At 42.4% G+C, this 25,745-nt stretch overlaps 2 long non-coding RNA genes across 3 annotated transcripts in view; one reads left to right on the top strand and one right to left on the bottom strand.

Moving 5' to 3' along the window:
- Positions 1–25,745, top strand: part of A930011G23Rik (RIKEN cDNA A930011G23 gene) — a 431,817-nt gene that overhangs the window by 3,291 nt on the left and 402,781 nt on the right. The gene's annotated exons all lie outside the window — the stretch shown is intronic.
- Positions 9,762–25,410, bottom strand: Gm16226. 2 transcript variants are annotated; one of them, XR_001784899.2, is made up of 3 exons: positions 25,336–25,410; positions 22,245–22,316; positions 9,762–10,208 (listed from the first exon to the last, which is right to left on the bottom strand). It is a non-coding gene; the product is annotated as a predicted gene 16226 (long non-coding RNA). The 2 variants fall into 2 exon arrangements; XR_003955762.1 differs by lacking the exons at positions 22,245–22,316; positions 25,336–25,410 and adding an exon at positions 17,931–18,046.

Genomic DNA, 25,745 nt, shown 5'->3' with positions numbered 1-25,745 from the left:
AGCTCTCCGTTATCATCACATTATTCTAAGGACACAGTTTACATGATCTCAGCTGTAGTCTTGTGACATAGATATAATCAATCATAGTTTGCAGATGAGAAAATTGAGATCTTCAGAGAGTATAAATAATCTGCTTAAGGTCATTGTCATAATGGGTGCTAAAGTGGGGGTACTAATCAAGTTTTCATTGTCTTAAAGGTCACTTCATCTCATCCAGCTATGGCTGCTTGGTCATTGGAACTGGTTTGTGATGGTTCATATTAACCATCAACTTGACAGGCTATAGAACCACCTATGGCAGCTCTGGGCACAGCCGTGAGGGATTTTCTAGACTGGCTTAATGGATGTCAGAAGATGCATCTTAAATGGAGACAGAAGGCGTCCGTGGACTGGGCGTCCGTGGGCTGGGCGTCCGTGGACTGGGGCCCCAAACTAAGTCAGAAGAGGTGTAAGCTGAACAACAGCATTACTTCTTGACGGGGGCAGTGTGACCAGCTGCCTCACACTCCGGCTGATGGAATTGTCCCCGAATGTTGGGCTGTACCCTCAAACAAGCCCTCCTAAAGTTGCTTTTACTGAGTGTTTAGTGACAGTAATGAGAAGAATAACTGACGTTTGTTTTGGCTTTTGCTGTCTCCCTTCATTCCCAGATACTGTTTTCAAAAGAGGAATAGATTCTCTCAGTGCCCTTCCCATGTCCCCGTCGGCCTGACAGGGACTGTGCCCACTCTCAGAGATGTTCAAAGGCCGAGTGAACTTTGAGAAGTCACTTTGGGGGAAGATCCAAGTTCAATTGGGGTAGACCTTTATGAAATGCTAAATTGTTAAATCTGATCTATTCTCCCAGGCAGGGATGGGAGGGACTCCTCGCCACCTGCCCTTATGTTCTCGACCCCAGATGGAAAGACCCCCCACCTCCACCTTTATATTTTAATATACCTTAACTTGCTCAATGGCTGGGCTACTCCTAACCTCCATGTGGCTAACACACTCCGCTCGGATATTCCTGAGCTAATACTTATTAAATCCATATTGTATCTTTGCTGCCCTGGACCCTCCCGGGGTCACTCTCTCCTCACACTTACGTCTCTCCCTCCTGCACCTTCCTGGTGTGGTCTGTCTCCTGTGTCCTTCTGGTGGAATCCTCTTTCCTCTCTCTTACGTTTCTTGCGTAGGAATCCTAACGGTCTACCTCTGACTCCCTGCCCAGCCTCTGGCCTCTGGCAACTTTATTTTCCAATCAGAGCCAACTGGGGGCAGGGACGCTCAGCGCAGACATGCAGGTTCCCTTGTGATTTCTGGAGCCGAAATAACACAAATAGCATTGGAACCAATCCATGACACCTTTAGAGTCTACGTTGTAGGGTATTTTCCTGTGTGCTGTCCTTTCCATTTGGGTAAATTTTTCACTAGCTTGTATTCACTGTACAAAACAGTGAGCTCCTTTATCCCCCCAATAACCTTTCCCCTCCCCAATAATGGTATAAAATAAGTGGTTTGTTTTATGACCAAGAAAGCCAGGACTCAGAGTAAGCCTGTGAATTGTCCAATGTCACCCACTTTAGATCTAGTCTAGGAGATACATCCTGGGCTTTTTGCCACAGTGCTTGACAGACACATGCATTGACTTACACAGTGTCTTGGCCTCTGGTGTTTCTCTCAGCCATTCTGTCTTTTGTATTATATTCTAAATTAGTTTCTAATAGCCCGACTCCATATGGTGATCATCTAATTATCACAAATTCCTTTGTGGTTCACAACTCTCCGCAGATGCAGTGAGGCACGTGGGCCTTCTCCGTAGGATGACCCAATCTGCTGTTCGCGATGACTACTCTCCCCTTCACGTTGTTATGCTCTTGGGGTTCTAGAAGTTTTAGTGTGCTTCCATTCCCGTCCCTGTCCCGACACCTGTATGCTGCTTCAATGTCTGAGATTTTCTTCCATTAAAATTCACTGTTGAGGTTTCATCTGTCTCCAACATTCCATTCCAATATCATCTCCAGATATTGTCCCTGGACAATATCCAGCCTGTCAGTACAGGTCTATTGAACAGTGTGTGTGTGTGTGTGTGTGTGTAACTTTGAACTGCTTCAGTTATGCCTTCGATGGGAATTACAGTGATGAATGCTGAGAACTGAGGGTTAAACGAATTAATTTCCATAAAGAACTTAAAATAGCACTCAATACATGCTAATTTATTGATATTGTGATGTGTCTCTTTACTACAGGAATGATACACCTTTCATTCTGTTGCACTTAGCGTAATGTTTTCCATATATTTTTGCATCAAATAAATGTCTGTTAGAACAAATTGATCTTTGAACCCTGTTGAGTGATATATATATATATATATAGCCAGTGTAGTAGTTGTTCAAGTTCACATGGACTTCAGAGTTAACAGACCATTGTGTACTTTCACATAAGCGATCAGGCAGTGGTATCTTCCCATGCTCCCCTTCTCCCCAGAACCCACAGGCTTTGGAGAATCCTTACTCCTATCCCCCCTTTACAGAAATCAGGCTCCAGACCCATAGTAGGGAACTACAGCTTCCCAGCCCTCCAACCTCAAGCAAGAGCTTTAGTATAACAATGCTAGAGACAGGAAGAGTGTTGGATAGTACTGAGCAAATTGGGGTGGGGGCATTGAGGGAGACTCTGAGGTAAGGGGTTGGGTGGGGGGTTGTCAAGGACACCACAAGAAGACAAAAAGAGTTAACTAACTTGGGCCCATTGGGACTCCCAGAGACTAAACCACCAATCAAAGAGCATGCAGGGTCTGGACCTAGGATGTGCAGCTTGGTCTTCTTGTGGGTCTGTCTTAGTTAGGGTTTTACTGCTGTGAACAGACACCATGACCAAGGCAACCCTTATGGAGGACAACACGTAATTGGGGCTGGCTTACAGGTTCAGAGGTTCAGTCCATTATCATCAAGGCAGGAGCATGGCAGCATCCAGGCAGGCATGGGGCAGGAGGAGCTGAGAGTTCTACATCTTCATCTGGAGGCTGCTAGCAGAATACTAACTTCCAGGCAGCTAGGATGAGGGTCTTAAGCCCCTGCCCACAGCAACACACCTACTCCAACAGGGCTACACCTTCTAGTAGTGCCACTCCCTGGCCAGAGCATATACACACCATCATAGGGCCCCCTAACAAATGAAGCAGTGGCCGTCTCTGACTATGTTGCCTGCCATGGGATCCCCTTCCCGTAATTGGACTGTCTGGGCCTCAGTGGGAGAGAGTGTGCTTAGTCCTACTGCAACTGGACATCCCAGGGTGGGGCAGTACCCTAGGGGGCTTCTCCTTTTCTGGGGAGCAGGGGAGTATTTGAGAGGAGGGACTTGTAAGGATGGGACTGGGAGGAGACAGGGGTGGTGATTAGAATGTAAAGTGAATAAATAAATAAAGTAATAAAATAAAATTTAAAAAAGTGCCAGAGACAGCAAATTTCCCATCACAAGTGTCAAGGTTGTGTCTGGGAGGTTCATGACTACCCTCCTGTTCATTCCCCACGTGTTTGCCAGTCCATTCACTCATTCACTCAGCATTATTAAACACTATCTTTGTTCCATGCATCCCTCGGGAGCACTTCTAAGAGACACTCAAGCTGTTTTGACTGTAACTCAGAGTAAGAAAGATATTTTGCTTTGCACAGTGTTTTTTTTCTTCAACTATAACCCTGAAATTAAGTTGCAAGAACAATGGCCCTTCTCACACACCGCGCGGCATGCTCTACCTGCAGTAGTCCTTTTTTTTTTTTTTTTTTTTTTTTTTTTTTCTTTTTTTACCATTTCTTCCATCCTGTTAAAAGACAAACTGGTAAAGACCAACTAAATTGATTTCATGGGTGGTAACTCATAATTTGAAAAGGATTTCTGTATAGGATAATGGATAATAAGATTCTATTTTTACAAAACAATTTGGATCACCCCATTATCTCCGCACTCTATGTACGCATTATTACACTGTCAATGGGAGATTCTAACGTTCTATCCTGGGAAGCCAGTCATCATGAGTAACAGTCTTCTCAAGGAACAATGTTGCCAGGGCTTCAGATACCCAGGCCACCTTTCATCTCTTCTGCTTTCCAGATTCCAAGCATTTGGGTAAAAGTTTTAGCATGACATGATTTTTTATTTTATTTTATTTTATTTTATTTTAAACAGTGCTCCAGAATTGTGTTTATTTCTTCCTGTCATGCGCTCATAGCAAGGCATGACATATTCTATGGACCTTTCCAGTTTTGTGTTTCTGTCAACTCTACCCTTTCTTTAAGAAAATTCTACTGCCCACCCCCGCCCTGTTCCTCTCTCTCATTTGCCTGTTAGAGTAGTTTGTACCTTGGAGTGGATCCTTGAACTCTTTTTGTCTGGTAAAAGAAGACTCCTGCACCATCTGATCTACTTGGTCAGTCTACTGGGCTTCAAGCATCTGAAACCAAACCAAAGCAAAGCAAAGCAAACCAAACCAAACCAAACCAAACCAAACCAAACCAAACCAAACCCCATTTGGTCAGCTGTTTCTAAAGCAAATAACGCAGAGAGTCAGCCTGGCTGTTGGCTGTAGCTTGAGATCGGACGTGGGCGACTGATCATAGGAGAGGAGTTTACTTTGAGAGTAATGGCTCCCGTTGCCACAGCTGGGTTTTCTATGAGGATCATTTGAATTCTAAGCTAATGGATACTGGGTTCATCCGTCCCATAAATTCACAATTTTTTATTCGGGGGGCCAATTGAATTGCTACCACATCTGAGCCATTGTGTATGCAAGGGCAGCTCCGCTTACCTTTGTGTTCTCTGCTTTTAAGCACCGCATGTGGTCTAAATGTGCACATTTTATTTATAGGAATGTTTGGTCCCATTATGATTACATCTGTCTAATGGCTTCTTGCTGAGAAACTGTTAGATGATTTCCCCCCTCCCCTTCTTTGTATTTTGATAAGGAAAGGCTGGTGTTTCATAGCTGCCAAAAGGCCAGTGCTGGCGGCAAGTCCCAGGGAGCAGGGGCTGGAGCTGAACTCTGTGGTGCATCCTTTTGTTTAGCTCTTTCCACTTGGGAGTCTTCATGTGAAGTGAGTGCTGTTTTACTCTATTCAGCTTTGATCAAATGCAACAGGGCCAGGAGTCAATGACTTTCATGTTAGGAAACCTCTAACTACATACGGCTGCCTCTGAAGGCAGCTGGCCAACAGAGTGGCAACTTTAATTTTTTTTTTTTTTTTTTTGGGAATGAATAAGGACTGTGCTTCTCCTATTTGGTGTTTTTTTAAACATAGGCTGGGACTCTTTCTCCAGATACCTGTAATTCACTAATGGTTCCTTCTAAGCATCTACATTTTGAAACCAAAATGGAGGCTGTCTTGTGTCCCCTGTGCCCTCCTGAGACTCAGTTCTTCTTTCCAAGTCCTCACCACCCAGTCCTATCCAGTTTCTTTTCTCTTAGAGTTTACAGAGAGACTTCTCTTTGATTCTCTCTCTTCCCTTTCCTTCCTGGTAGCAGTTCTCTACCTGTGGCCACACCCCCTTGGGTGTGTGTGTGTGTGGGGGGGGGGGCATGCCATGTTCCAGATATCCTGCCTTACCTTTGTGTTAGCTGCTTTTAAACACCGCATGGCGATTCACAACAGCGGCAAAATCACAGTTATGAAGTAGCAACGAAATAATTTTATGGTTGGGGGTCGCCACAGCCCGAGGAGCTGTGTTAAAAAGGTCGCAGCACTGGGAAGGTTGAGAACCACTAGGTAGTGGGTAACCATCAGCGATGGCTGAGAACCACTGGTCTAGAGGTAACCTACCAGCAATAGCTGTTCATTCTCCCTGGGGTTTGTAACTTCAAGGTTTATACAGTCTTCACTCAAGGACATGACAGACATTGAGAACCTGCTGTGACCAAGGAGCAGTGGGCCTGTGGGTGGTATCACAGCAAGTCACTAATGCTTTTATCCTTCGAGTCTCCCTGTTCCTCCATCCTGACAAGGTTGATGCATAACCCTGTGCCCTTTCACCCCAACTTTCCCAATAACTTCTCCATTCTTCACATTCTTCTGGCTGGTTTCTGAGGCCGTCTGCTGGGCGCCTCACCCTGCCTGGTCCAGTTCACTCTCTGTTTTTTATTTTCTCGGCGTCCTCACACATCAGGTATAAATTCTTGCCTTGGCTTATAGGACCTGCCACCCTCTGCCCAGCCCATGTCACTCTTCTTCCCTTCCTGTCTGAACCCTATTCAATGTTCAGGGCCAAGCAAGGATTCCACTGTTTTAGATCCCTCACTCCTTACCTGAGTCACCCTCATTCCATCCATCTTTGCTTTGTGCCTCAGTTTTGTAAGCTGTAACCATGAGATAGCAATGATCTCTGTCCTGGTGAGGTTGTTATGAGGGTTGAGTTAAAATGGCAGCTGGCATGTGTAACAGCAGCTGCCATTTTGCTTCGCATTCTTTACCTTGGCCTAAGCTACCTCTCCACCTTGGTTGTTCTAGAACATGGTACATATTTCTTCTGAATCCTCCATGGTGCTGAACAAAATAGAGATGTTCAATTGATGCTTACTTAATTTTGAAAACCTCCCGTGTGCTGTTTGAGCAGAATCTAGGAACCAGTTTATTTCTGGATATTTTAAATTTTATTTCATAGAAATGTGACAACCATGGGTAGGGACTTGCCCTTCCATCTATGGGACACATATTGCAGATAACTTAGGCTGAGGGTATGTAAGATGATGATGATGATGGTGACAATGATGTACTTCTGCACAGGACTGTGGCAGAAACAGAATTTGAAGAACTTGACAGTTAGAAATGCGACTTAAGTGAAACTCAGCCACAGATTGCAATATAATTAAATCCGGAGTACTTTTTATTTCTCAATTGCTTCGCAAACACGTACCCTCAATGTAGGTCAAGTGGAGCCAAGCCATGTGGCAAAGTCAAGGCGTTATCCATCAGACTCGTATTTTCCATGCTGCTGGTGAAGAATTCCACTCGGAAGCCAGATTAGGTTACTCCAGAAGTAATTTACTCCAAAGAACACTCACTCGGTGGGTTTCCCTATTATGTCCTCAGCGGGACAGAGGCAGCACTGATGCCTGGCTTCCCTGCAAACTCTGTGTGGTGCTGGGGTGCCTGGAAGTTTGCTTTCATTGCCAGCGTTTGAACTTGACTGGAATTAGCCAGGTGCGGGTGGGTGTGATGAGGCCCACCGGGCGATGGCTACAGTGGTAGTGCTTTGAACTGCAAAGAACAGACAGTGGGAATCCACAACGGTGGACTCCAGGAACAGCTCACCCACTTACAGGCCTCCTGCCGGGGAGGTGCCCTTCCCTCTGTCCATTCCATGACCTGGACATGAAAGTGTCAGTGTTCAGTTTGCTTCACTCACCGGAATGATGGAAGGCCCCAGTGTGGTAATAGACACCAGAGTCAGCCGTGACCACACAAGCAGTCTACAAGTGTGAATTGCTGATTCTGGTCCTGTAATGAAAAGAGCAGGCAGCCGAGGCTCCCATGGGGCATCCTGGGCACACAGGGACTTACTGCTGAGGGGACTGTTAGTGGCGGTATGAATAGGGAAGAAGAGAGATGCTTCTATTTGAGAGGCAGAGAGGGAAAGATGAAGCAGTGGCAGTTTACAGCTAGAGCCAGGACTTCTAAATCCAGCGGGTAGATGCTAACTACACCATTCTATTTCGGAGTCGGTGCCTTGCTGACAGCCTGAATTTCAGGCAGTCTTGAGGCCCTACGGTTTTGTCTTATGAAGGTATCTTTTCCCGTGACGATTCTACTCTGTTTGGAATGGTTATAAATTCATCCATGATGATTTAGCTCTCTTGGGAAGGCTGCAGGCATGTATGGGTCCCCGATAATCTCTGAAGTTCAAATCTTGCCTTGGTCAGGATCTAAATTAATCTAGAGGAAGTGCTTGGCTTCTTTTTAATTATTTTTATGATGTGATATGTTATCTAGTCTAACGTATCTGGGAAAGCTCAGTAAAGCAGGGGAGGGATGGTCTGCCTCATGAAGCTCATGGGCAGGCTGGGGAGCCTGGCTGTCCCAAAGCTCCATTCCCCTTTTAGAAGTGGGTTCTTCAAGTCATACACAGAAGGGCTGGCAAGATGGCTCAGTGGGTAAGAGCACTGATTGCTCTACCAAAGGTCCTGAGTTCAAATCCCAGCAACCACATGGTGGCTCACAACCACCTGGAATGAGATCTGACGCCCTCTTCTGGTGTGTCTGAAGAAAGCTACAGTGTACTTAGATATAATAATAAATAAATCTTTTAAAAAACTATACATAGAAATCTAAAGATCTGAAAGTAGGGTCCGCATGGAGCTAGAAGGAATGCTTGTCTTTCTGTGTCCTCGCCACCTCACTCTGTAAAGCGTTTCCTGGCTCCATCTATTTACTTGAAATTTCCATGATTCCATTTGTCTTTACAGCTAGATAGGATTCCACTGTGTATCTGCAAAGCAGAAAAAGACCATTGTGGGAGTGGTGACCACTAATTTATCTGCAATGTAGCATTTGCTGACCTGGGCTACATGGGCTCAGGGGCTGCAGGACAGAGTTTTCCCAGGGGACACCATTAAGGCACCTGGAAAGAACCTGATGTCTTCAGGATGGATGAGGGGGTGAGGCAGGGGGTGAGCAGGGAGTGGGTGCGAGAAAGTAACTCCTTTCTTCTTGCTGCAGTTATGTGCACACAATTGGTCCATGCAAGCCTGTTGACTTCTCTTTTCTACTTTGTTCTCTCAGTTCTCTTCAGGAAGGGTTTTCGTGAACTCTAGACCTCCCAAGTCATTTCTACCCAATGAACCTGTTCTTGATGTTCATTTAAACCAAATTTCATGCATATTAAAATGTGTTGTCTAAGTCTACAGAATAGAAGAAAATCTTGGTGTCAGCTCTTCATCCAATAAAGGATTCATAGCTATTATATGCAAAGAACTAAAAAAAAAAATCAAACACTAAAAGGATAAATAACCCAATAAAGACAGGATCAAGGCAGTTCTTAAGAGAAGCACAGCTCCAATATATAAATGAAATACATAGTGCATCTTAGCTCTCGGGAAGATGTAGACAGAAGTACCAGAGTGTCTGTCTTACCCCAGTACCAAGGAAATAAATGACAATAAACATTGACCAGAATTTAGTGGGGGCAGCAGAAGCCCTTATACACTGCAGGTGGGATGGAGTTTAGTGTAGGCACCATGTAAATAAGCATTGCCGATCCTCCAAGGTTAAAAATAGAATTCTCATATGATCCAGCTATAGCATTCCGGGTATATACCATAAGGATTCAAAGCTAGCATACCATAGAGATAACTGTAGCTCAGGGTTTATTATAGCACCTTTCCCAAGGTATGGATGAGGGCCTAAAGAAAACATCCTATATAATACATATATAGTCACATATATTATATACACATACATATACATGCATCTATATTATACTATATATATATGTATGTATATATATATATATTCATTCCATAGAGTATTGTTTAGCCACAAAGAAGAAAAGAGATCATGTTATTTATGGGAAAGTGAATAGAAATAGCGTTCACTATGTTAAACAAAATAAGCCCAATCTCAAAAGACAAATGTAAGGTTTTCTTATGTGTATTCTAGATCTCTAAAAATCATTAGGATAGAGGGATGATGTTTTGCAAAATGTAAAGTGGTCAAGGAGAGGAGGGATGAGAAATATTAATGAGAGATGGATATATTAATCAAAGATATATGCATATACATACACAGACAAATATATGAAAATGTCACAATGAAAGCCATTCTTTTGTACAAATTGTGAACAGCAATAAAAAGGAATAAAGCTTTAAAAAGTGTTGTCTATCTGCTAGGAAAAACTGGGACGACAGGGAGATCCACACACACACAGAGCCACATCTGGACAGGAAGATACACAGACAGATGGACACGTGGGTATTTGCTCCTGGAACAGCCAGGAGAACAATCCTATGTCGTGACCAGCAGTTAAACGAATCCAGAAACCACAGTGATTGTATTTTTCAGCTTTGCTCTCAGGCTTCATGTCTGTTTGTGTACACAAGACCACATGCACAGAGGCTTCTCAGGGGTTACCAAGCTGCTCTTGTTTTCCTTTTGAGCTGCCCTTTCGCCGCCTCCTCCAGTACAGGGAGTTCCTAAGAATCCACAACATAGCTGTGTGGGTCTTTCATGGTTTCCCATCTCATCCTGCAAATAGAATAGAATAGAAACTGGTTTCATTTTTTTTATATATGTATAAAGAAACAGTGCATCTGATTTCACAGGCAGAAAGCAATGATTGGAAAGCTTCCAGCCAGGCCTTGGGGAAAGCCCTAAAATTATCCTCTGCCTTATGGGCTGTCCAGATTGTTTGTACGTGTGGCTGGGGAGGGTGGGGGCAGGGAAGAAGGATTTGGGAAATAAAATGTTTTTGTGCCCAGATGCTGTGTACATCAGATGGCTGAGTGCGCCCTCCCGATGCCTACTGTGATTTTTTTAGGGGTCTGTTTGCATGCTGCCAGGTTTGAATTGTCCAGGCAGCTGGGCGGACCCTCTCGAGTTCCTTGGTAATGCAGCCCCCTCTTTCCGTGTACTGGGTGGGCTTATCTTATGTGCAAATGCTTCTAGAAAAACTGCGAGGGCTTCTCTTGCTTCGCCTTCCTTGAGTTGCATCTTTGATTTTAAATTGCTGTGGGTTAGGGTGACTAAGAAATAGGTTTGCCACCCTCATAGAGGCAAAGCGAGAGAGAGGAGTGGGAGGTCGTGGGGTAGGGGTGGGGTTTGTGGAGGAGTAACTGGAAAGTGGGATGTCACTTGAGATGTGAATGAATGGAATGATTAATAATAAAAAAAGAGAAAAATAGGTTCTTACTTAGTAGAGCTGATGGGCAATAAATAATAATGATAGTTCTTTAGAATTTACAAAAGCACTTTACATTATTCTGTGAGAAACAGAAGAACTGTAGGGAGCCATTTTACCTTACTGCAGGTGGAGAAAACCAGGATACAAGTATCTGGAAAATAATACTCACTGGAAAAAGCAACAACAACAACTAGAAAAAAAATGATATTTGGATCTAGAATTATCCAGCCAGTTTTTCAGATAATAAAAATAATTTCCTACCTTCCAAAGCATGTCTCCTCTTTAAAACATATTTCTCTTTAAAGTGGTTCCTGGATGTATGTGTATGTGGCAGTCGGAGGGCGGGGGCGGGGGGTGAGGGAGGGACACCCAGGCTAGGGAATGGGGATTTATTGTCTGAAGGGCATAAAGCTGCAGATGTGAAGAGTGAAGAAGCGTAGAGATTCAATGAGGACTAGCTATAGGTGGTAATAGTGCACTCTGTCTGGATTTTTTGCTGAGAGAATATATTTTAGGTGCTTTCCATAGACACAAAAAGGATAACCATGCACAGTGATGGATAATGACACTTATGCTAATTTTCAGTGTATATATCATGATGTTAGATTATAAACTTTGCATATAAGTCCTAGAGTCAAACTATAAGACTATCCCGACAGAAATAACCCAGACATGGTATTTGCAATAGTGTGGGCCAGCATGGCTATTTAAACCCCACCCCAGTGGGCCTGGGTAATAGGAAAAAAAACCTATTATTTAAATGAAGACATTCTTAAGGGCCTTCCCATTTCTGGACGTGCAGATAAATAAGTTAACCGTTGACAGAATTCTGATGATACAGTTCCAAAGACATTCCAAGGCTTTGTGCCGTGCCATTAGCATAAATCGTGTCCTCGTTCCTGACATCGCCTCTCCTCTCTGGCTTCCTTTTGTCACGGTGCAGGGCACCCAAGCTGTGAACTATGAAGAATAATAATATTTTTCTCTCAAGAAAATATTTCTAAGGTGCATCCGATTGGGCGACTCCCCAGAATCTTACGTTGTGTGGTTTCCCATCTTGTAGGAGGCTGAGGTTATTATAGTGGGAAAGAATAATCAAAACAGTTTATAGCTCAGTGCTTTATAGATTTTGATGCACTTTGGCCAAATCCTCTTAATGGCCTTTGAAAGATTATCATTTCCATTTGAAGGATTTTTAGGCTGTGGTTCAAAGACGGGGAGCAAACATCCCGGCATAACCAGGCAGGACGCATCAGAGCTGACACTTCAGCTCCAGGTCTCCCCCTCTTGTCTCTCAGGCAACTGTGATGCTCTCAGCAGTGTGAGGAGACTGTGAAGGCCCAGCCAGTCCTTCATTCCGAAGATGGCGTCAGCATCCAGGGAAAGGCTGGATTCCCACTTCTGTCTGGGACTACCTTTCAGTGATTACCCTTTGGAGTTCATGTTCAAGTCTTGACTCTGTCACTTACTTGTTATTTGTGTGACTATGGGCACGTTACTCAATGTTGTGACTCTTTATTCTCATTTACAGTGCAGATGGACAGTGCTTATTATGGAATTGAAGAGAAAAACGTGATACAGTGTTAGTATGACGTATGCTACAGTTAGCATTAGATGTTTTATATTTTGTAGTTGGTCTTGGTTTGCATGTTGGGCTGGGTCCTTCCAATGTCCTATTTAATTTTTGATTACATTATTTGTTTATTATGTGTGTATGTTGGGGTCACGCATGCTACACTGTGCATTTGGAGGTCAGGAGTACATGTGAGAGCCAGTTCTCTCCTTCCACCCTCTGGTGCCAGGGGATCAAATTCAGAACTTCAGGCTTGGCAGTAAGAGCTTTTGCCTGGTGAACACTTTGGTTATCCTATTAAAATTTTATTTTTGTTTTTCACAAATGTCAAATTGTGTAGGTGTGTGTGTGCGTGCTTGTGTGTATGCGTGCATTTGTTTGTGTGTGCATTTGTGTGTGTGTGTGTGCGTGTGTGTGTTGAGTGGACATGTGGTTCAAAATGGGAAAGGGCATGGAAGTGCCTCATCCATGCTTTGTGTTTGAGCTGCGTGGAAACTGAGTTCCTTCCACAGTGCCTGCAGCAGTAGGCTGCTTCAGTGCCTTTCCCCTTCCTGGTAGATAAGCCAGCATTGGGTTTCTTCTTGAAGTCTTGAGTCCATCATGTTCCACATATGTGTCTGCACTGGAAAGAATTAAAAGGGAGCAAGGCTAGTTCTCTGCCTCAGTTTTACTAAGCAGGCTTGACTTCGAAGCACACAAAAGAGGACTCATCCTGAACTGAGATACAGCACAAAACCACCATGCTTATTCTAGTTAAAGATTTCATGAGTGCAGCTCTTTGTTTGTTTGATTTTTTGTTTTTCTAACATGATTCCAGGTACAGCAATGATACTTAAAATATTTATTTTCAAATGTAATTAATTTAGGAGAACTTATCTTTTCTAAATTGGTGCCACACATGGGTAGGATATATTGCCATGTGTACTAGACTACGTCCCTAGACAAATGTCAGCATCTAAAATAGCAGAAAGTGTGGCTACATGTGAGCTTGGGTCCAGTTGTACAGCTTGGTTTTTCAAACCAAGGCAGGTTATTGGGTTTCCTGATTTTTGCTTTTCTGTGCCTCAGAAAATCCCATTCCTTACATATGATGTCTTCCATGTGAAAATATCTTGCCCAGCCTTTGTTGCAGATTAAGCGAGAGGGGGCGTGGTACATGATAGGGAAGTAAGGTAGCAGTGGCAGTGTTTCTTTCCATGGTGACAGACACACTCCTTGCCCTTCCTAGACTAGAGATCTAAGTCAGTCAGTTCTGTTGAAGACCTTCCTTTACCCTGGAGCACTGTCTGCAGTGTGGTGGGATTCCACATGGATAGTCAGTCCATCAAAGGGTGAATAAGATTGTGCTTCAATCTTTCTGGTTGGCTGGTGCTCTAAAAAAGAATCATTATAGCTTTGTGTGTATGTGTGTGTGCGTGCGCACGCACGTGCACACAAACCATTGATGTTCAAAGCAACTAATTAGAGAGAGGGAATATAGAAAATCAATGTTTACTAACACTGACATTTCATCTAACTGAAGCAATTGATTCGCTTACATTCTTTGTGGATTCCTGGGGAGGTCTAGGGTTATTTCAGATGAGTGCCTCACAAGGTTCTAATGGGCTCCTGGTGACAGCTGGGGGGTATGTTATTTGAACACCCGATCTGTAGACAGAATTCGGAAGGGATTCACCACAGTACACGGGCTCAAGGGACGAGCAGCGTACACTGGTGACGTCACTAAGAAGCTTCAGGGGACGGGCACCATGGAGAAGCTATTGTGCTTCACAAGTGAGCAAGAGATGGATAATTCCTCTTCCCAGATCTTGGCCCATATCTGTCCTGAGCTTCAGGAAGTGAGAGTCCATACTGGGCATCACCAGGGCTCGTTTGCTTCAGTCAGTCTGTCTGTCTGTCTACCTCCATACTGCCACTGGCTTTTTATCTTTGCATTATGTATATGTATATGCATATGTATATGTGTGAATGTGTATACATATATGTGTGTATGTGTATATATACACACATATATCTATACACATATACACACATATATGTATACACACACATACATACACATATATACAGTGCAAAGATCAGAAACTAGTGGGAGTGGAAACTGTGAGAAAAAGACATTTGCTACCTCCCATTGCTTGGTGGAGTCTCTTTCCCCTGTGCTTGTCCCTCCAGCTAAGATCACAGCTCCTGTGACATTGGTCTCTCCACTTAGCTCCTCTGTCTCCAGCTGCCTGTGATTTTCTTTTCTTTGATACTTTAAGGCTGGCAATCTGGTGTGTTCTCTGAGATGGTACACTGGGTCTGGTGCCTTTCCTGTACCCTTCCTACACCTCTGTAAATCGTCAAGGTTTTGTTAAACTTTCATTAAAGCGTATCACCCGAGTATGCCAAATACTTTGATCAACAATTTAAATGATAGAGGAGCAAAAGCGACCTTTTGTTTTCCTTTTCTTTCTATTGGAGTTGAGGCTGGCCTTGAACTCACTCTATTGCCTAAGCTGGCCCCAGGCTTGTGGCTATCCTCGTGCCTTGGCATCCGAGTGCTCGTGAGCTAGCCACTGAGTGAAAGATCAAAATGATCTCTTGAATTACTGGCTCATGGTAACTTCTTTCAAATCATGCACAGCTTTCTTCACATCAACCTTGCCTGATGCAAAGGCGAAGGGAGGGTTTTTCTTCCTCCACCCTTGTAAGAGCACTAACCCCACGCAGGACTCCACTCCCACGAGCAAACCATCCCCTCAAATTCCACTCCCTAAAATTGCCTTATTAAGGGTTAGAAAGTAGGGTTAGTGGTTTGGGGCTGCTTCAAACACTCAGACCTTCAAACACTCAGCACCTAGTCTAGAGCAAGCCTGGGTCTTAACTACCTTTTGTGACTCAAAGACTAGTGGTTTGCTTTGGTTTGCTTGTTTGTTTTAATGCTCCAAACCATGAGAGATGATTAAATTTAGTTTTCATTAGAAAACTATGTCATTTTGGGCTTTCACTAAAGATAGGTGCTTGAGGGTGGTAGGTGAGTTTTGATTTGTTTTTAAAAGAAATTAACTGGAAGTGATAAATTTCGCTTCAGGGTAAATCATCTATCCCACTCACAAAACAGAACAGTGTCTAATGATACCATGACTGTCCAATCTTGAATGTGTGCCACTATTCAGAAAACCAGTCTCTCTTCTGTGTCACATCAGGAAGGGTCATTTGAGCATTAGGATAACCCCCCTGAGGACTGGAGTATCTGTTACAGTGAGACTGCCAGTCTTCCCTTATGATAACAACCACCTACTGCAGAGGATATTGGATGGAGATTATATCCAGCCTGAAAATAACATTTTCTGCATGTGTCAGTGGCTAGGAAGCCCTATCTGGTACCGCTATCAATTACAGTGCTAGCCTTGGTGTCAAGGACAAAAACTTGCATCCTGTCATAGTTTCTTTTATCCCCGTGCATGCAGGACAGGGAAAAATGATAATTATTGGGAAAATGGCTGACAAGGAAATGAAGTCCCAATAGGTGTTGGTGTTATATATCAAGGATAGGCCTTGCTGTGGTAAATCAAAGGGTAATAGTTGCTAAGCTAGACAGCTCATGTCCTCGGAATTACCTTCTATGTGGGGAGAAAGAGAATTCTTTTTTTAAAGGCACATTTTATGTGCATGCACATAAAAGTTAAGATTATCAATTCAAAGGTATCTTGTTTTTATCTGAAAGAATTTGTTATTTATTATTATGTGTACATGTGTGTGTTGTATGTGTGGGGACATACGTGTGCCACAGCTCATGTGTAAAGGTCAGAGAACAACTTTCTAGATTTAGTTTTCTTCTTCTACCCCTTGGGTCCTGGGAATTGAACTCAGGCAGTCCCTAGGGACTGGCAGCAAGTGCCTTTACCTTCTGAATCATCTTGCTGGCCCCAATATTATGTTTTAAGTAAACAAAAAGGTAAAACCACTAGATAAAGCAATGTCACATGGTAGCTTAAATCCATTTGCTATGAAACAGCACTTTTCTCATGCATAAAACCTTAAAAGGTAACACACATGAGCTGTTCACTGGCTGTGGAGTTTGCATTGCGATATTGTTCCTATCAGCCAGCCATGCCGACTGTCTTCATATAGTTTTAATGTACGGACAATTTCTACTCTATATTTGCCTTTCTGGGTAATGCAGACCATTACTGCACCATGAATATATGTCAGAATTTGAAATTAACCGATTTGCCACCGTGTAATGTAAAAATAGTTCATTCTCTTCCGGGCAGCACAGATGGTTCCTTGTCTTTTTCTGAACTGAGTCTGGCTTGCTTATCTTTTGATTTGTAAAGCTTCCTGAGAACCGTGTATGCTGAAAGGACTGGAGAAGTTTACTCAGATGTAAAAGGCACCTTGTGATCTCTGACTAGAAAGTCCCATGACTGTCCTCTAGAGGGCGTGTCCAGTGCCTCTTTGTTACTCTCTAGGTGTACAAATCTGATCAGTGGTAGGAAGAGTCCAGACTGGGCCATATCAGTGAGCAATTAGTCACTGTGTACTTAGGTCTGACTCCTCCTCCTTGTCGTCCTCGTCCTCATCCTCGTCCTCATCCTCCTCCTCCTCTTCTTCTTCTTTTAAATTTGTAAGGATCAGCAAACTCTCACTTGCAAGATTACAGAGCACCCTGCCCTGGCTTTGTCTAGTATGAAGCTGCTCTTCTCAAGCCTCTGCATGCTTTGTTGTTTGTTTTTGAGATCATATTTTGATTACATTTCCCCCTTCCCTTTCTCCAAATCCTCCCACAGAGCCCTCACCACTCTCAAATTCACGCCCCTTCTTTTCCACTAATTGTTATCATATGCATATATATATATATATATATATATATATATATATATATATATATATATATATGTTCCTACATAAAACCTGTTGAGTCTGAACAACACTACTTGTATTGTGCTTTCAGGGCTGGCCATTTCAGCCAGCTTCTCGATAACTCTAGATCTACTGCTCTCCTTCCATGGCACAGGAGATGGGGAGTCTAACAACACAGCAAGAAGTTCAGAGCTAGATAGTTAGAACTGTGTCCATTGGTCATCGCTGTTGTAGCCCCACCCCTAGAGATGTTCCCACATAATACAGGTTTTAATATATGGATGAATAAATGTACAGAGGCATACCTTCCCCTCACCAGCAGGCTTCCTTCTTCTATCTTTCACATCAAGACAGAATTCAGTTGTTCTACCGTATGCATATATTTAAAGACAAAAGATGATCTCTCAATGGAATCTTTTATCCTCTCTCCCTTTGAAGATTTTAATATAATTTGACTCCACTTGTTTTCAAATATTAATGACGGATAGAAAGGGATGTTAGCATTACTAATATGATTTGTCCTTCTTTGGGAGAAAATGACCATGATACAAACGTAAATACACACCATTATAGAGTACTTAGCACTGTTTGAAGTGATACAAATGTTTCTGGCTGACTTTTTAAGTTGGGGGAGTAAGAACCATACCTGTGTGACTTGCCAGTATCATCTGATTGAAAAGCGCAGAAATGTGACACTAAATTACTTTTGCTCCCCCTTTCTCTGTAACTTTTTTCTGTCGTTTGTATCTCTTGAGGCCTTTTCTGTAAAAATTTCAATCTATTAGTTCAACCATTTGGATAAAAAAAAAAAAATAAAGCAATTTCCTTCCAAACTGCTTTTGCTGTATTCCAAGATACTCATCATTTTGAAAAGCACTAAAGAAAATGAAAATGGAAAAGTTCCCTCATTATCATAAACACCAAATTAATCTGACATATTAAGGCAGTCTATAAAATTTTGCTACAGAAATCTTATGAGCTGCTCCATTGTCCCGGCTTCGGGGCCATTGGGTCTGTCCATGGTGCTGAACACAGACGTGGTCACAAAATAAAGGCAGTGTGAGGAAGTTTTTCAGCATGAGCCCCATTGCCACTGAAGGGTGATGGAGTGCTAAGTCTATCTGCTTTCTCTGGTGAAGCTTGTTGTGGCCAGCGCATGAGGCTTCTTTGCTTCATCGAGCCCGCCAACTTGCCTGCAAGCTTGGAGCAATTCTCAGAAGTTTAGACTTCAGAAAGAAGCCACTGTGCCGTAACTCTTTGAAAATCTGTTGGGCACAAAGAAATTTATTTATATTTCTCGCCTCATTGGGTACACTGATAAGATTCATCAACCTGTAACAACATTATTTGGGGAGATAGAACTTGTGTTTGAAACCAATTAGAATATCTTGAAGGGCATTTGCAAGTGCCAACTGACTCTTAGGGCCCGTCACAAATATGAACTACTACCACATTATCTTAGAGGCAGCTATTTAAATTCAGAATCTATTTGGGAATGGTACAGAATTCAGGCAAGTAATGAAATCACTAGGTAAGAAGTCTGAGAAAAAGACAAGCTACTCTCCCAACACCATGCTCAGCAGAATTGTCTCTGGTGTGCTTTATTCCCATTCAAGATATTTTTCGATACCCCTCTAGCATGTTCTTGCAAACTGGTTGGTTTGCTAATTTTTATTTTTCTTACCAGGTTTTGTCCTGGTTTGATTGTCTTTTGGAAATACTGGAATGAATTTGGGTATTACACACACACACACACACACACACACACACACACACACAAATTACTTGAATTTCACTTATCACAGGAGGAAGACTTTGAAAGATGCAGACGTTGTGTCTTGCAAATGTGGTCTGCAGGAAAAATGCAGGGATTCTATTTAACTTAAAGCCATATATTTACTATATCATATAAGTGCTTAGTATCTTCTCAAAGCTCTGTCAGTAGAAAGTTAATTTGTTCATGACACTCCTGGATTGTCTTTTTAGAAATCTTATAAATTAGTTTACATAAAATAAAACTATTTAAGCAGTCTTTCTGGGGGCAGAATGGGCATATTATAATTTGCTATGAAGGTACAAAATCCCTTGACATATGTGACACTGGTGAACACGTGTGAAATTCTCACCGTAGTTGAGATATTGAGTGCAGGCAGTGCTCTTCAGTTCCCCTGACTTGTCTCATGATGTCATCCCCATCTCTCATCGGTTCCAAGGGACTCATGGATGTTTTTATCTGTTACTGGGGGTTATTTCCTATTTATTTATTTATTTATTTATTTATTTATTTATTTGGTATTCTATACCATTTTTTGATTCATTTTTTATCTAATCTACTGGTCTCCTTTATTTTATGGTCCACTCACGTTGAGGCACATACCAACATTCCAGTCTTTATTTTGCAGATAGCCTAGTATTGTGCAGTATGGCAAAATCAGTGTGTCCATTCATCTGTTGATTGGCATTTTCATTATGTACAGGTTTTAAGATTTATAAATACAGTTGTCATCAATATTCATGTGCAAATGCACATATATTTTCAGTTCTCTTCGCTTAATTCTGGGAATGGAATGGCTGGCCCGTGTGGTATATAGGCCCGTGTTTGAAGAAATTGGTGAATAGCTTTTCAGAGTGGCCGACCCATTTTACACTCTCCTTGCTAAGTTATGAGTGCCCTGGTTCCTTGATATCCATGTTATCAAGGTCATTCTTATTATTTTCTTCACCTGTGGAGATGAGGTCCCACCATGTTGCACAAGCTAGCCTCGTACTTCCTGACTTAGCTCTATCTCAGCTGTTGAGCAGCCTGTGGTAGATTGCTTTGCCATCCAAGAACCTCAGCAAAGTGCTGTCACTTCTTTGGCGAAGTCTTTGTTCAAACGATTTAGCAATTTTGTTCTCCCCTTTGCTCAGTTTTGAGAGATTGTATGTATTATAAAATTCAAGTATTTTCCTCAGATGAATGATTTGAAAGTCTTTGTTCCTGCCCTTGGTTTGTCTTTGCACCTTAGTAACAGACTTTGATAAGTAGACTTTAAATTTTGATGAAGCTTATTGTTTTTGCTCTTTTCCCTGGGCCATGGCACTTGGTGTTGAAGCTAATAGATTCTTACTTATTGTAGATATTCTCTAGCTTCACATTTGTCACTTAGGTCAGTGATCTACTTAGAGTTGTGTGTAAGTATGGGCCAATGACCCCTTTGCTGTTAATTAAATGCTAATATCCGAGGCGGTTTGTTTGAAAAGATGGCCCTTCTCTACCCAATCTCCACTCTCCGTTTCATCATTTTGTTGCCGATGAAGTCTCTGAGCTTAGTTAGACTTGCTCTCTGAATGCTCTACTGGAAACGTGAGGGTCAACCACATTCAGGACAAATCAGTACCATGCTCAAGGTTTTAGAGAGTTCTGCAGAGGTCTCACCCCTGACAGCTTCTCTTGGTTGGTGTTTGTTGGGTAGATTATAGCTTCTTTGGCCTTTCCAGGCTCTCAGGTTTGTTTTCTAGACTCAGAGAATGACCACAACTTCCCTCTTCCCATGTCACTGCCTGGAAGCTCTCTCAAGAGGGCAAACTGGTACCTTACTTGCCGCTCATCCTTCAGGGCTTCTGCCTGTAATCAGAAACCCTGCTATTGCCGGGCATGGTGGCACACACCTTTAATCCCAGCACTCAGGTGGCAGAGGCAGGCAGATTTCTGAGTTCGAGGCCAGCCTGGTCTACAGTGTGAGTTCCAGGACAGCCAGGGCTATACAGAGAAACCCTGTCTCGAAAAAACAAAAACAAACAAACAAAAAATCCAAAACCCTGCTATCCAGTTGTTGCAAAACAATTGCTTCATATATTTTGTGTGATTTTTTTTTTTATTGTAGTTTCAGCAAGTAGGCTAAATTGGGTTTCTGTTACGCAAACACTCTAATTATAATTGGGGAATAATTACATATTAAACCATGTGCTAAGTACAACAAGTGCAGCTGTATAAATTAAGAAGTCACTTCTTAAGTGACAGGAGAAAGATACATAGAAGATGGGAATTTCTGAGATTTGAATGTTAAATAAAATTGGGGTATACACAGGGTGATCTTATTTCTATAATAAGAGATCTCCTCCTGTCCACAGAAACATGAATGAAAGAGACCTTTGTTGCTATCTACATATTAACCTATGTTATAATTATAAATAAATACTCTACTTTTGCTTAATCACATCTATTATATTAAAACACTTAAAAGATAAAGTAAAATATAGAAATAAATGGAAATATATTTTTAATAATACCAGGTTTTAAATAAATTTTATCTCATGTGCATTGGTGTTCTGCCTGCATGTAAGTCTGTGTGAGGGGGTTAGGTTTCCTGGAACTGGAGCTACAGATGGTTGTGAGCTGTCATAGGTGCTGGAGATCGAACCCAGGTCCTCTGGAAGAGCAGCCAGAGCTCTAACCACTGAGCCTTCTCCCCAGTCCCTGGAGATGCACACAAAAATTACATTTTTTTGACGCTGTTATTTTTCTATACTTTTTATTATAAGTAACACATAAGTGAAGTTTAGCACCTCGTGGAGTCCAGCCCAGGTTCTGCCTTCTTTTGGATGTGTTGTAGATAGATGATTCCCTTGGTTAATTTCTTCATTACTACAGTTTGGATACGAGTGTCCCTGGAGAAGGTCACGTAGAGAAGGCTTTGCTCCCAATTGATGGTGCTAGTTTGAGTAACTAGGTCACGAGGGTGTGTTGGTGGAGGCTGTATCTTTTCCAAGCCCCACCCTTTGCCTCCTTTCCACCCTGAGGTGAGTGGCCTCTGCCATATGTTTGTGCCACTGAGCTATTCTGCCTCACTATGGGTACAGAAATAGCAGAGCCCAGGGCTGTGGACTAAAACCTCTAAAGACAAATCCCTCCTCCTCCCTTGCACTGTTCATGGCAACCGCTATGTCCCAAATGTGCCTTAGGAAGCAGCACACCTACCTTTGAACTGGAATAATGAATGACAAAGAAGGATGCCAACGTTGAGTCTAGTCTGAGCTACACAGTGTGTCTCTGTCTCAAAAACAGAAGGGAAGAAAGTCAAATGAAACACTGCGAGCAAAAATAGTTGTTATCTCGAAACCAGTCATGGAAAGGACTTGGTGTAGAGCCTGGGGCTGCTCATCCCTCGAAGCTGTTACATGTATGCTTGCTATACAAGTGAAAGGGCAATTGTACTGATGTGTGTGTGTGTGTGTGTGTGTGTGTGTTTGTCTGTGTGTGTGTGCGCGTGTGCTCGTGCACGTGCATGTGTGTGTATGTGCATGTATGTGTGTGTGTATGTGTGTGTATGTATGAGTATGTGTATGCATTTTTATGTGTGTGTATAAGTGTATATATATGTGTGTATAAGTAAGTGTATGCATGTGTATGTGTGTGTATGTGTGTATATGTGTGTATTGTGTATATATGAGTGTGTGTATGTGTGTGGATGAGTATACATATGTGTACATGAGTGTGCATGTATAAGTATGTGTGTATATGAGTTTGCATGTATATGTGTGTGTGTGTGTGTGTGTGTGTGTGTGTGTATGAATATGAGAGATGTTTCAGTGGTTAAGCACAGGTCTTGCTTTTGCAGGAGAGATGATTTTTGTTCCCAGTGCCCAGGTCAGTGTCTCACAACACTTGCAGGTGATCCAACACTTACTTCTGCCCTCTGCAGATGTTGGTGCACTCATGGCATAATGTCACACACACACACACACCACTCACACAAATAAAAAATAAAAATAGATGTTTTAAAAAGTAAATCTCTGTGGTCTTTAGTCTATCAACTTGTTTTTCCTCAGAGACTAGTGAAAAACTATATCTCTGAGGTTATTTCTTCCTTCCTAGGCCTCATTTTACTTAAGTATTTTCGAGTCTCCCCCACAGACTACTAACCAACTAGATAAAACTAGATAAAAACTGAAGAAACCCAAAAAACAGCCAAAATCAAAAACCAAAAAACCCACAAACGAGCAAACAAACAAAACAAAACAAAACAAAACCATTTGCTACCAGTGTTTCCTTTTACTTTGTCCTCTTCTGTTTTTGAGCAAGGACTCACTATATAGTCAAGGCTAAACTTGATCTTGCCATGAGCTGCCCTTGCAGTTCATCCTCTATGGTTAAGTAATTCTTCTATCTTATCCATTTACTTCAGGTTTTGAGTAGCTTAGGGTAAAACAAATGTCCTAGAAGAGGAAGGTGAGTTCAGATGAATGAGACCTTATACTAAAATTTGGATATTTGCATACCATCTCTCGAGTATAATGTATAATAATAACCATACAGATGCTTTTGAGCTGTAACAGTTGCTATTCCATTGTGTGTGTGCCAGGCATCTGCCCTCATAGGACTTGAGAAATAGATTACTATCATGCTTATGGTGTAGGTGCTTAGAGAAGCTGGGTAGCTTGCTGAGATTACCAGGCAACAGATGGCAAAGGTGTGGTTTCAACTGCACATAATTCTAATTTAGAACATATGTTCTGCGCAGTTCTACGCCGTCCCGAATGCCAAGAATCAGAACACTACACCTGATGATCTCTTTCCTGTCCATGTGACCAGGGAACATTGGCTCTTGCTTTTAGAGATTTGTTGTTTTTGTGGTTGCTCTGTTTCCTTCCCTTATGCTTCGGGTTGAATCCAGACACATGCATGTGTTAAGCAAGTACTGCACCGCTAAGCTACGTCCCCAGCCAGGAGGTTTCCCTGCTAGCCCTGTTCCACCTCTTTGTGACCCATGTGATCCATTTGTAGTTCATATGCACTTCTTGTACCCATACATTCTGGGAACAGTCAGCCAGCCTCACATGCAGCTGGATTGCTGGATTCTTTGGCCTCAGCCATGTTCACTTTGCAGAGTTGAGCCTGCTTCTCTGCCATAGCCAGGAACACATTCCAGGCTGTGTGTCTTCTCCTAGCTACTTTCAGATGAAGATGTAGAACCCTCAGCTCCTCCTGCACCATGCCTATCTGGCCTCTACCATGCTTCCCACCATGATGATAATGGACTGAACCCCTGAACCTGTAAGCCCGCCCCAATTAAATGTTGTCCTTTATAAATAAGGGTTGCCTTGATCATGGTGTCTGTTCACAGCAGTGAAACCCAAACTAAGACATCCTCCAACCTCCTGTGTTACTTAATAGGCGACGTTTGAAATTGTTGGTGTCTAAGGCTAAGGAACAAGCACATTTTTGAGGCATGAATTTGTTTGGTTGCTATGACTTTAGCTTAAAATTTTGATTCAAGCAAAGAAAACATGCTAGCGACGCTGACAACTGATGCTGTTGGTTTGTTCTGGAAGGGGCAAGGTTTTGGGGTACTTTACGCTCTCTTTGGCAGGGAAGGTTTGGGTTGGTGTGGCCTCGGGTGGAAGTGTCCTCTGGCGAGACACTCTGCTCCTTTCGCAGAGGCTGGAGCAGGGTTTCGAGGAACAGAAGTGGCCGAGTCCTGGGTGACTCTAGGACGTGAAGGGAGGCATGCTCACAGACGAGATCGTTGTTCTTTTTCTTCTCATAGTATTTATTGACCGGCTATCACTGGAAATGGAAAGTTAGTGCCGTGTACCACAGTTCCAGCAACTTTCTCTCCCCTTAGTATGGCTCTATTGTTTCGTTGTTGTTAAATCAATATTTAATATTTCTTCTTTGGACTGCACAGATGTTATCAGGAACTGTGGATGAGGTGCACTATAATGGTTTTTTTAGAAAATTATTTTGGGTTTTTTTTTTTCAAGAAGATAACATTCCCTTGTGTGTGTGTGTGTGTGTGTGTGTGTGTGTGTGTGTGTGTGTGTGTAAACCTATCACGAATCATTTCCTAGACTCTAGTAGAGCTGTGAATTTCCAGGCAGCCCATTTTCACACACTCCAGTCGCTCAGACAGCCTTTCCCCACTTGATGTAAATGCTAGCATGCTGCTGCTATGCTCAGGGCCCGAGGGACAGCTGTGGGAGCCCGGACTTCCTTCAAGGTCACATTTGCCTGTTGCGTGTTTCCTGTTGCAGGTCTCCTGTCTTACATGCCGCAGGCTCATACTTACCAGTTTATTCTCTCAGGAGGTAGAATACATCTTCTGGTAATTACTTTAAAAGGAAAAAGAATGTATGGGTGAAAAGTATGAGATCCTTTATAAATTATTTTATTCCATCAACATACTTGGTTAATAACTTGAATTTGAGACATGAAACAATGTTCTTTGTGAATTTTAAAATATTTAATATTTTTTTAATTTTAAAGTTAATTTTTTTTTTGTGAAATGTTTAATGCCATTCCAACACACGCAGACCTTATTTTTCTGGGAAAGTTCCTGTATCCTGATATTCATAAATATGCACGGTGGTACCAGCCTTTTCCTTCACTTTTCTATTCATTATGTGGGCTTTTTTTCTCCCTTTTGTTTACTATTTTATTTCCTTCATGACTTTTGGCCGCCTCTGTTTCCAAATCCTT

This window comes from Mus musculus, chromosome 5 (assembly GCF_000001635.26).
Source record: "Mus musculus strain C57BL/6J chromosome 5, GRCm38.p6 C57BL/6J".
NCBI classification, from domain to species: Eukaryota; Metazoa; Chordata; class Mammalia; order Rodentia; family Muridae; genus Mus; species Mus musculus.
This window is presented reverse-complemented; position numbering and strand designations above follow the sequence as displayed.